Consider the following 12,537-nt stretch of genomic DNA (forward strand, 5'->3'; position numbering starts at 1 on the left):
GTATTTAATTATGGCTCCAATGCAGAACACATTAACATAAGTAAAGAGGATAAATAGAAAGCAGGAAAGGAGGGAGGGGAAAGGTCTGGTTTTCACCTGTCTCCATTAGCAGCAGTACTGACACCTCATCATTCTAGGGAGGACACAGAGCTGTGCTTGGACATCACAGCTTACCCGTCTGCTCCCAGCAGCTAGGATCAGCCTCCTCAGCCCTGCTGGTCTTGCTTAGGGATTAGTACACATAGGACCATGGTCAGATAACCAGGAACCAGCATGATAAAGACGCATAACATATTGAGGAGCAGAGGAGGAAGAGGGTGGTTGTTGGGCTTTTTTTTTGAGGCCACCTGTGGACCCACAGACCCTGAGGAGGAGAAGTTAGCCACAGGAAACCCTCTGTCCCCACATTTTCCAGAGCATGAACACTGGGGCAGGCCAGTGTAAATTTACATTTACACCCTCCAGGCCAGCAGAGCTTTCTTCTGACTGGAGGCATCAGCATTAGACTCAGAGTCTGAGGGCAAAGTGGGGCTCTCTCTGTGACCCCAGCCCTCCAGCACTGTGACTCCAGTACAGCCCTGAGGCTTTCCTTTACCTGCTGCCTTTCAGGGACCTGCCATTATATGTTAGCTTCTCACTGCTGAATTAACCCTCCACCTCGTTTGGTACCCATGGGCAAAGGAGACTGCATGCATCTCCATGCCTCAGCTCTCTTACTCTCATTCCTCCTTCCCCTGGAAACTGGTCCTTCCCACACCAAGAGCTCTTTGCATTGCCAAATGATGGGCAAAAGAACAGATGAACAATAATGATGGTGCAGGAGAAGGAAAGCTTTGCCTGAAAACAGAGGCAGAAATCTCCCCCTTCTTCTGCCCTCGGTCCTGCAGGACTCTCCCATCAGATGTTGTATTAACCTCCAGCTCCCCTGCCTGGTACACAGTGATGACTTGTAGCCCATCAGCATTCTGAAGTAAATAAATCATGTCCTTTGCAGAGGACAGCAGAGGATTCCTTCTACTGAGATTCTGCCCTGACTGCTCTGGACCAGACAAAAAGGCCTGGCAGGGGCCTTTGCCAAAGGCCAAATACTCTCTTGTTTCTGTACTGACACTCTCCCACGCCCATCTTCAACTGCAGTTCACAGCAACGTCCTCAAGGATATGATGAACTTCCAAAATGTGTGGTACTGTTTGATCTTTCATTACTGTGCTTCAAAAAGGAACTCCTAGGGAAATATAAATCTGAACCACTGACAGAAATCCCTCCCCTCTGTTTGCACTATGGGTGTTTTGCAGTACAGTCCCAGCATCTCTAGCAGCAGCTGAATGCTACCTCAGTTCTAAAAGGCAAGCAGAAACCAGCTGTACCCAGTTCATTTCTAGGAAGCACCCTCCTGGGAAACCCTGCTCAAAGCGCCCTAAACCCAAACAACTCTTTCAATGCACACGGCTATTGGCACCCCATCTGCTGTAAAGGTCTGCTGTTGCCACTGGAGATGACAGGGTTAATACTAAAAAGACTTTTTTGGTTTGGGAAAAAATAAATAAAATCCATACTGTAGACAGGGTAGAAAGTTTTAGTCGTTTGTGGTCAAGGCTGGCTGATCCTGGTGCCTGCATTCAGGACTGCTTCAACAAGTGCAGAGCTGTTTAATTATTGACAAAGAAGAAAGTCCTCCAACCAGGCTAGGCTTCTTTTCAGGAAGAAAAAACAACTCTATCCAAACTGGCAGCACTTGAAAGTTTTGCTTCTTTGTATTTTTAACATCAGCGCACATAGAGAAAACACAGGGCCCAGCCTGAACAGTAGCAATGAGTGCTTAATATTCTCTTTGCATAACCCTAACAAATCAGTGCATGATTCAAAAATGTCACTGCACATCTGTGGTGTGTGTTGCAGCAAAGTGGGGCAGGAGGAGGCGTATGTGAAGAAGGAAAGCAGTAGAAATGCTGCAAGCTATTCACCTCTCAGCTGAATGATTACTCTGGGCTTGCTGCGAAGCAGGGATGAGCACTGAACTCCTGCATGTCCAGGAGGGTGCCTCTGCAGAAATGCTCCCGGTCCTGCTGCAGCACTTAGCCTCTGGAAGAGCACTGCCATCAGGGGCAAATGGGGGCTGTCCCACAACCTCTGCTGCTTCATGTGCACATAATATCCATGAGATCCCGCTTTTCTGTGGGTTTACAACAGTAAAGGCTAAGGTTTGCAATGAAGGGTGCTCAAAATTAATCTTCTCATTCTTCTTTTGGTGACAAAAGAGAAGCTCCAGTGTTTTTTTCCCAAGCAAATCTACTTTATTTATTGCTTTAATGAAGGAAAATGGGCACCCCAAGATGACTTTAGACATCTGACATTGGATGAAACCTGGCTTGCCAGAAAGGGCAGGCAGACACAGCTTCACACACCTCTGGAGGAGCAGTTGTTTTCATAGTGGGGGCTTCCCCAGTGGCTCCCAGGAGCAACATGACGTACTTGACTCGTGTCCCAGGCGCTGAACATACATTCAGAGACTGAAGAGAAAGTACCATCACCCCTTGGTGATAGGCCACCATGTGCCTTTCAAAACATGAGCGGAAAGACGCCCTGGACAAATGTGTATTGCTTGTGCCGTTCAGCTCTGGAGAGAAATAGAGGACAAGTCTCCATGGCTGCCAGTCTGGCACCTTTCATGGGCAATAAAATATGCTCAATGCTTTTCAAGCTTTTCTACAAATAATCAGAACTGTTTGTCACTGTGTTGAAGGAATTAGGGGTTTTAGACACTGCTGGAATGATTAAACAGAGGCCTTTCTTTCAGAAGGGCATGAAATTTAGCTGAAAAGAAGGGTTTGTGCATTTTCTGTTGGGCAGACAGACCTGCCAGGACAAACTAGCAGGAAGAAAGGCAAGCTTTCCAAGGGGACTGATTTCCCCAAGTGGTGTAGGAGCGCAAAGCCCATGTTGCTGTGTGGGACAAAGAGGACAGAGAAGACACATTAGTCAGACAGCCTCTGGGACACATAGGAGGGTTGTTGCAATTCCCATGGTGGCATGCAAGAAAGGAGAGGACCTAGAGCCAACCTGGGAAGAGACATTAAATTCTCAGTGAGGGGATGGTGGTGGAAGGAGAGAAGGTGCTAAGAATGGAGAGTGAGTAGTGCTGAGGAAATAGGCCCGTGAGTTGTCAGCACAGAAACAACCACTGAAGTGCGCGGCATGATAAAGTTATCTAGGGACAAAGTGAGGAGCACGGAGACAGACTTAGGCTATGTCCTAAGGAGGGCTGATAGTAGGGAGGAGAAAAGAAACACGGGGAAAGGTAGAATAAAAACCAGGAGCGCAAAAGGCTCTGGAGCACCTCAGGAGGAAAGCTTTTCAATAAAGGAGGAATGATCCACATCAAAGGCAGGCAACAGACTGGGAAGGAGGCTTCAGAGTGTGCCAGGAATAACAACTGTGCCTCGGCTCATGTTGTGTTCCCTCTCCCGCTGCAGCACCGTCCTCTTTACATTTCATCTATAAACTCTTCAGGGCAGAGACCTGGTCCTCCTCCCTGTCTAGCAGTTCAAGCAGTCGTTTGCCATTCGTACCAAGAATATTAATTGGATGAATGTTCATGTGTGCTTTTAAATACAAAGGGTTATACATCCCCAAAACCACATTGTCACTGATTTACTGACTGTACTGCCGCCCCAGGAGTTAAAAACCCTGCACAGGGTCCTTCCCCTCCTTCCCCTGTATGGGAATTAGAAGGCTGTATCAGAGAAGAAAAAAATACATCATAGGAGAAAAGAGGGGATTTTTTTGGCTTCTGCTTTTTCAGCTTTCCACAGCTGCAACAATCTCAGTACAAACATTAAAACTTAAATGCACATAAAATGCACTTGTAACTCTGCAGATCCTGGCTGCCCTCTCTTCACTCACTTTTTCTGTCCTGCTGCCCTTTCCATACCTGCTGTCTGCCTCCAGCACCTACCATGCACCTCAGCTTATAGTGGCGACTTTCAAGATCCAAATTCGTCCAGCTCCTGTCTATGCAGTAAGAGCTGTGTTCAGACCAGAGAGTCTTTAAATATATTCCAAAATATTTATACTGTTGTTAGCAGTGATCCAGGAAGGAATTTAAGTGTTTCTTTGTGTGTCTCTAGCTCCAGGGGCACTTAAAGCATGTACATAAGGGCTTTGCTGGATGGGAGTGGGCCTTAATGCACACTTAATTACTTTGCAGCCTGGGCCCAAATGTTTGCCTATATTCCAGTGATCAAGCTCTGTCTCTTGATTTCCTGTCTGCAGTGCAGGGATAAAGAGAACAGATGATGATGTGTGATGGAGACTCCATTGGCCTGACCTTGGGATTTCTGAATAGCTCATGACTGGCAAAATCCTGGATTGATTTCAGTAGAATTTTATGAGTCATGGAGCTGAAAAGATTTATTTTTTCCTTCCTCATTACATGGCAATGACTGGCCTAGCCACGGCTCCTCATCCCACATTCAGTATTTCCCATGTCTGATGGATTCCAAGTACTTTTTTTCTTCTGTTTCTAGTTCTCTGGGGCTTTAACCTATTTGGTTTGTAGATCCTGCACATTTTCTAAGGTGGAAATGTCCCCAGTTAGAAACTCAGTGGCTACGGGGCTGTCCACACAGGACAGGATTTAAGGCAATGCTGAAACCGGTTTTCCTTGCTGCTGAGAGCGGACTGCTGAGCACTGCCTGTGGCTCCTCAAAGGCTTTCGTCTGCTCCCAGTTTCAAGTGCCATCAATGACCACCTTGTGTGGAAAGCATTGTTGTGATTTAGACTGGGACAGAGTTCCCGTAAGCCAAAACTCCGTATCATTTTGCCTTGCCTGCTCAAGTGAACCTACTCTCTGCTCTCAGTAAATTCAAACTGTAGCGCTGAAGATTTTCTGCAACAGAACACTGCCTTGAAAACCATTTAGTATGTAGGCTAGAAAGCCATTAATAGGGAGCAACAAAGAGGGAAGGAGATTACTGCCTTTTAATCTTTCATTTATTCTGTGAGTAGCTAATATTACTTAGACGTTATAGCCAGTTACTATTACTTGCTAGGTTTCACAAAGCCCCGTTTCTATAGTTGTCTCTGAAAACAATAAAGGAAAGTATGTATCTACTGGAAAAGGAGCATTTTCTGACAGTATAGTAGTGGAAATCCGAGACCAGATAGTAAAGGTTTTTATGCACCTGCCGCTCACTAAAACCAACGAAAATTAGACACTGTTAATACCCTTCCAAATCTGGGTCCTCATAACTATAACACTTGCTGTCAAGTGTTATGATGGTAGAAATCTGAGATGAAATTAAAGCCTACATCCATGTAGCAGGGGCACAAGCTGTTTCTCTGTGGTTGTTTTTGGTTTTATTTTTAAGCTAGAGCTGCAGGACAAGCCTTTTCTCCCCATTGCTGCAGTGTTAATAGAAGCCGTTTTTTCAGCTCAGGTAACAGGTTTAAAATCAAAGTGTGGCAAGCCAGTTGACTTATTTGCTTAGTATCAAAAGCCATGGAATAAAACACAACAACATCTCTCTCCATCTGCCATTTCAGGGATTAGACCTTTCCTTCAGCCAGCCAGCAAAAGAGGCCAAGGCAGCAAACTGGTGCGTACAGTCAGAGATGGAAAGTGGTCACTGATGGGAGGTGAGAGCTGAGTGCTGGGCCCTAGCAGCCCAGGCTATTTCTGGCTGTGGTGAGCATGAGTGAGTTGCTCACAGGGGTGAGGATGGCACACATTACCTGCGTTGCATTCTGCAAGGAGTTTGCTGTGGCTTTGCATCGGGTTTCCATGGCAGGTTATGCCTGATACCCCTCTGAGCAATGCAAGCTCAACTGGAGCATCCTTGGCATGCAGGGTGGTCCAGAAGAGCCCAGACCTGGTGGTCTTCCAGGTAAACTGCAAAATCTGCCCCTTTTCCTTGGGTTTTGAAAAGGGACAGAAAATACAAGAGCAGTGATTGGCAGGAGGGAAACTGCTGCTGGGTAAGAGTTTTAGGTCATTGTCTCTTTTAATTTCACAATCACCAGCTATGTCAGTGAGTTTAAATATGAGCAATGGTGCTGCTTGGTATTGTCAAGGGCATGCAGAGCCCCAGCCTGGTATCTAAATGAAATCCACTGAAAAATGACTAAACAGGATTAGCACAACCTGAGTGCAGATACAGCACACAAACTCATGAATCATCCTACACCTGTGTGCAGAGGTGCAACAGCCCCCATCAGAGACAGCAGAAGAAACTGATGTCAGTGTAACAGGATTAAACCCTTCCTCCAAGCAGGGCAGCTTGTACTACTGCAGCCCCTGGAAAGGCAAACACATCCTGTAAGGATGCTCCCACCCGGGCAGCCACCTTCAGACAACCAAGCAAGCTGGGGCTCATGGCAGGGGGCTAACCCTCCGTCCGCTCTCCCCTGTTGCAGCCCCTTTGCTGGGGCTCAGCAGGCACCTCAGAGCAGTCATGCATGGGGGGTGAAACCCCTCCCTGTGATAATGCCTGGAAGTCAAGGAGGGAGGGAGGGAGGAAGCTGCGAGGGTGCTGCTGCAGGCAGCTGCCTGTGATGTGGTTCCCTCAGGCTGCAGGCAGGGAGCTGGTGCAGGCAGAGCTGTTCACGCTGGAGCAAGGCTTCCTCCGGGGAAGGCCCGGAATTGTGCCATTTGTTTCCCTTTTCGATCTGACAGGGCAGAGACAGATTTTATTGAGCTGCTGAGCAGCTCCTGAGGCCTGCCTGTTCACCGAGGCTTTTCTGAGAGCGTGTGTGGAGAGCTTTATTGGATCAGGGGATAATTCAGTATCCATTTCTCACAGCATGTCCGTTCACATTAACCTGCCCTCCCAGCCTGTTTCCTGCCCTGCCACCCATGGGTGCCGGAGGGATAGGGGTGGAGGGAGGCTAGTCCGGCTGTTCCCTTGCAGTGGGACCCCAAGGAGCACTGTGCTCGTGGGGCATGGGGCAGGAGAGTGTGGCTGGATCACCTTAGTGTCAACAGAGCTCTCTTTTCAGGGTGGAAGGGGACCCCAAAGGCGTCTGTCAGCCCATTCCTCAAATGCTGCTCTGCTACCCCGCGCCAACTCCTCCTCACAGACACAAGGGGGTATATTCCACAAGACACGTTAACTGTAAGAGAACCCATGACTCCCGCACAAACCTGCCCACCCCACCAGTCAGGAGGCACATGAGCATTCCTCTCCTCCTGCCTGGCTGCTGAGGACAGTCCACAAGGAGACAGGCATGTCCCTGGCAGAGCTGCTCTGAGTTCAACACTGCGTGCACCAGGTTTCCCCTGCATGAAAGCTTTCACCACTGCACACCCACTGCCTTAGGCAGCAGTACAAGTTCTCCCCATGGTTATTTGAAGCAGCACCCTGTTGCATCAGCCCACCTCAGTCTGGGAATGGAAGCCCAGCTCTTTGTGATGAGTTGGTTAATTTTTGGAGGGTGCCCCATAGTTACTTTTGATCCAAATCTCACCTAGAGTTGTCACATGGAGGAAATACCAAAGATGACAAGAAGAGCTTCTACCACTACATTAGCAATAAAGGTGAAACGGAGAAAATACAGGCCCATTGCTGAACAGAGAACATGATTTGGGGAGAACAGGGCACAGGTAAGGCTAAGGTACTCAATGCCCTCTCTATCTCAGTCATCATCAGCAAGGTCTCCCAGGCCCCTGGGCTCAGAGGAAAGCTACCCAGCAAGCAGACAGGCATTCACTCAGGTATTGCCTGAGAGATCTTGCTCTTTTCAAGTCCATCAGGCTCAATGGTGCATCCCAGAGTGCCAAGAGACCTGGCCCATGTCCTTGCAAGGCCACGCTCTAGCACCTTCAAAAGACTGTTGAGGCCCAGGTATTTCTCTGACAATCAAAGAAAGGCAAATGTGAGGCCTGCCCATACCCATAGGAAGGTCATCAGGAACAGGGAACTGAGAACTGCACCACAGTGTGTGGCAGGAGGAGAGGAGACAACAGGCATAATGTGGAACAAGAGAGACTCAGACTAGATGCAGGGGGAAAAAGCATCCCTGTGAGGACAGCCTGTCAATAGAGCATGCAGCTCCCGAGGCTGCGCAGGCTCCACCGTGAGGGGTTTGAACCCTGAGCAGCCTCATCTGGCCTGGGGCTGACCCTGCTCTGAGCCTCCCAGGGTCCTGGCCAGCCTGAATGATGCTGCCATCCCATGCTGAGCTGGATTGCACAGCAACAGTAGGAAATTAAAAATACAGAAATAGAATCCTGCTGTTGACACAAATAGCCCCAATCCTCCAGACTGCTTTCGCTCTCAGTCTACTCTGACTTGACACAGGAAGCCAGACTAGCTCTCAGCCAGGGCAGCACTACAGATCTGTCCTCACTACTCCTTTGCCAGTCTGAAGGCTTGAGGGTGCTAATGCTGAGAAAATAGTTAGATGAGTACAAAGCAACTGCAGAGGCTGGGTGCTTCTGTGAGGATCCAGTCATCATCACCTCCACTCTGTTTCCCCAGCTCCCTTTCTCTCCCTTCCCTTTCCCATTGCTCCTTCAGTAAAAACGCAAACAAGAAAGCAAGCCCTCAGAACTCATAGCCTCTGTGTCTCACCTCTCCCTGTCCCCCTCCATTCCCTAAACCTAGAGGGACTTCTACCAGGCCACAGCCCCTCTCATAAAGGGGGTACCAGCAGTGCCCTACAGCAACCGCAATTGAGCAGCCTAAAGATATTAAAGCTCCTTTCACCCTCCTTCCTAGCTGCTGTTGAGGCTAAGTGCATCTCAGCAAGCCATCAGGAGCAGGAACAAGCAGCCCTGGCCAGGGACATATTTTGGAGGGAAAGCTGCAGCAACATCATGTTTAGAAAAGATGCTTGAACTCCCATCTAAGTGTTCATGGAAGCTATTTTCACCTTCAGCTGCTGCAGATTTGTTCCTGGGATGGTGGCTGCACCGAGCGGCTGACACAGACCTGAGAATCAATCAAAAGTAATTGAAACAGAAGAGGCTCAGCAATCAACCTATTAGGTTGCTGGAGCCAGAAAAACGCTGCAATGAGGAGCCACAGAAAGCAGAACAGGCTTCCCTTCTGAAAACTTAATGTGAGGAAGAAGCTTTGGCTGCGCTGTTGTTTCTTACCAGAAGAATGAAAATCTGTGGGATTCTTTCTGTGTATTTTCATCCCCTTTAATGGGAAGGGGAGAAAGGAAAGAAACCATTAGCTGTAAAAAATGCCATAGAATCACAGAATGGTTAATCTCATACTCTTTTCTTTCCCTCACTCCCGCCTTCTATATGCAACAAAATGATTCTTTGCTCTCAACTGTCTGCTGTGGCAGCAGTTGGAGTGGCCTTTGTTTTTCTTCACTTCACTGCTCCTCACCGGAGGACTTCGCTGGCTGCAGCAACCTATTAAACTGGTTTCTGGCTCTCTCCTGTCAGAGTGGGAGTTGCTGCCAGAGTCTGGTTATTTCCAAATGCCAGCATGAATCGGTTCCTGTGAAGCCAGACCTCAGAGCCATCCACAAGAGCATGAGCTGACGCGTGAGGGGCTTGCCAGCCTCCACTAGTTAACAGTGCGTGCCCCTTCACCATCCCTCACTCAGGTCTCACACCCTTCTTGCAGGTGCCCCAGGGGGATTTACAGGGGAGAGCTTAAATATTTCATCTAAATCATTAGAGCAAAAGAGAGAAATTAAATGTGATCTTTAAAAGGGAGGAGGAAAGCCTTTAACCACATGCATTCATAATAAGGCAAAGAGAAAACATAGCACTGAGAATTCAGATTTGGAAAGGACTGCTGTGCATGCCAGTAAGGACCAGCCTTCCCCGAGAGCTGAAGTCTGAAGGTCCACGCAGCTCTCCCCTACACAGGTAGCATGCTGAACTGATTTACTTTGGTTAGAGAGGATGTACTGACGTGACCCTGATACCAGAGACTCTTGTTGACTCTGAATTCTATGCAGCACATCCTTAGTTGTATGCAGTTATGAAACATAATAACTCCTGTTATTTTCTGGATGAGCCCTCCCGCACATCAATTTCTAATTAATTGGAAGAGAATGAGAACAGTTTCCCCTTTCTCCTCACCTAGACAATATAGCATGGCAGGGAGAGGGGGTAGGTTTAATATTATGATTGAGGCTTGTATCTTGACCTCTACAGTGGGAATGAACTAGCTGACAGAGGGGTTTTAGCTTCAGTTCTGGGGTGATTAGAGCAGTTCTGCCTTGTTTTCATTGTCTGTGAAGAGCCTGTATACGTGATGTTGTACATGCTGCTGGCAGTCCTCTACACCAGGCACTTTTCTGTGGGCTGGGCAGGCTGTGAGAGGGCCCTTAGAATAGTGGGGTTTACCTGGGGGATTCTACCTGACAGTGGTTGTATAGAGTCAGAGGGAAATATGCCCTGGGCTCTACAAAGCAGTGCTCCAACTTTTATGAGTACTTACTGCCTTCTGAGGGTACCACTGGGCAAACTGCAGGTTTGGGCACCTTAGCAACTCTCACCTGCATCCAGCCAGCATCTGTGCACGAGCACTGTCCAGATTCCCTGGGTGAAATCTGTGTGGAAGATGTGCTGTCCCTGTGGGCTCAAGCAGTAACACTCTGAACACACCTTTAGAAAGACTGTTGCTTTCATGAGAGGTTTACATGAAACAGCAGGGGAAGGGTGAGTGAGAAAGTAGAGGCTGAAATTGTCCTAACACTGCTAAGAGAAAAACATCCATTTTCCCCCACAAACCACCCCCTATACCACTGCTTGATGCAGTATTACCCTCCTCCTAGGAAGCAAAGATGACGATGCCATGCACTGTTAAGGAGGAATGATGGAGTAATATGGGAGCTCAGAACTGCAGAAGAGCTGTGTCCTAAAGCAAACCTCTCCTGAAAATGCTGAGTCATCAGAAATGTGATGCTCTTCTGCCATCACCTGCAAACAGCATCTGAAAGAGGGGTGATTAGACCATGGCTGGAGTTGGGACCATCAGAATCTGGTTCTGATACATCCGTCAAATGCACTGGGGAGTGTTTAATAGAGCTCGTGTTCAGAGGTTCTTAACATTTGTCACTCAAGGACCTTCAAATGCACCCGAAGTACTTAAATCCTCTGAAAAATGATATTTAACCTCCTGAAAACAGGAAGAAGAGGAATCAAGGTTAGTATTCATAACGTGTTTTTAAAAAGGACTGAGTATTACTTTGAGTTCTTCATTATTTCATGCAGCAGAAAGCTGGAAGATAAAAAGATGAACAGCAGGATTGAATTAATATTAGTACTGGGAGTGCTGTTAGGTCATTTCTGGGTTTTTTTATGGGTACCTTTATCAAATAAATGGATGGGTTATATACACCATGAAGGAGTAATTCTGGACAGATGATGTTTATTCCATCAAAGGGGCACTTGCAAAGGACATGCAAAGTCCCCTAAACTTTCCAGGATTAGCAATGAGTGACCTAATATCTCCTCCCAGCACTGGTGCCTAACACTTTACAGAAATTTATGCACAGAATGTGACAACTTGTCATGAAATGCTCAACTTCGTATATCCCATTTTCCTGTAGAATTCTCCGCATAATATATAAACAGAGGGGGGTGGGGGAGATCTCTCTGAAAGCTCCTGCCAGCTCACATCTATTTCATTCTTTCCTTTTGAAAAAAAAAACTATTCCAGATGGTTTATCATTAGAACTTTTTACATCACTGATGTCATAAAAAACTGCGGGGAAAAAAACATGTAAAGTCAGCTCTAGTGCAGCCTGGATGTCATCCTGAGAACGTTCCATACTGAACCTGGGCCTGTAGACACATGTCCACTGCAACAACCAGTGGACTTCCACCAGTCAATACAGCCAGCTGTCAGATATTGCTGATGAGGCAGGATTTGGGCCAGCCTGTGACTGGGCAAACAGTTTCCCTATCCTCAAAGGTCTTACTCTTCCCAGGGCTTGGGCACCCACTGTACCACATGAGCTAAAACACTCAGACCCATGCCAGCAAGGTCATCCTTGCTGTGACCTTGGGCAAGCAGTCCATATTTCTATCAAGGCTCCCATGACACTCCACAGTTAATATAGGGAACAGGAGCTGCAGTGTGTCCCCCTGAACTGCTGTGTTGGGACTACAGCCGGGCAGACAGCCAGCGCACTGAGGGATGTTTCAAGCATGGCCTCTGAGACAAACCCCTGCTTTCAATAAAGTGCCACAGGATTTTTAATGCCCATGCAGAGCAGGCAGCTGTTACCCAGAGGACATTCTCCACCCTAAAATTACATGGAAATTATTTGCCTCTGAAGCTATGTTTAGCCTACAGAGATTCAAACATATAATTCTAGGATATCTAGTTATTTGATTAAAATGCTAATATAGCCACCTAACTGCTAATGCTGCCAACAAACTGGGCTCCCTAGGGCAGCGCTGCATGTTTGCTTTTCGTGTCTCACTCTAAGCCAGAGTCTCACCCTGAATTGGGGATCATGATCACTGCTTTAAGCCCAGGGGTTCAACCTCCCCAGCACAGTGACTTGGAAGAGCAGCCAGCTCACAGGCTAGAGAGGATGCATGGAAATTTGCCCAC

The 12,537-nt window shown here is 47.6% G+C and overlaps 1 long non-coding RNA gene across 1 annotated transcript; it reads left to right on the plus strand.

Annotated features, from left to right (window-relative positions):
• Positions 1-5,467: 5,467 nt before the first annotated feature.
• Positions 5,468-9,282, plus strand: LOC133225544 (uncharacterized). Its single transcript, XR_009729184.1, has 2 exons — positions 5,468-5,638; positions 8,719-9,282. It is a non-coding gene; the product is annotated as an uncharacterized LOC133225544 (long non-coding RNA).
• The last annotated feature ends 3,255 nt before the right edge of the window (positions 9,283-12,537 follow it).

The sequence above is a fragment of the Neopsephotus bourkii genome, unplaced genomic scaffold, assembly GCF_033783945.1.
Source record: "Neopsephotus bourkii isolate Nb327-2 ecotype Australia unplaced genomic scaffold, CSIRO-AGI_Nbou_v1 NB_1763, whole genome shotgun sequence".
Classification (NCBI taxonomy): Eukaryota; Metazoa; Chordata; class Aves; order Psittaciformes; family Psittacidae; genus Neopsephotus; species Neopsephotus bourkii.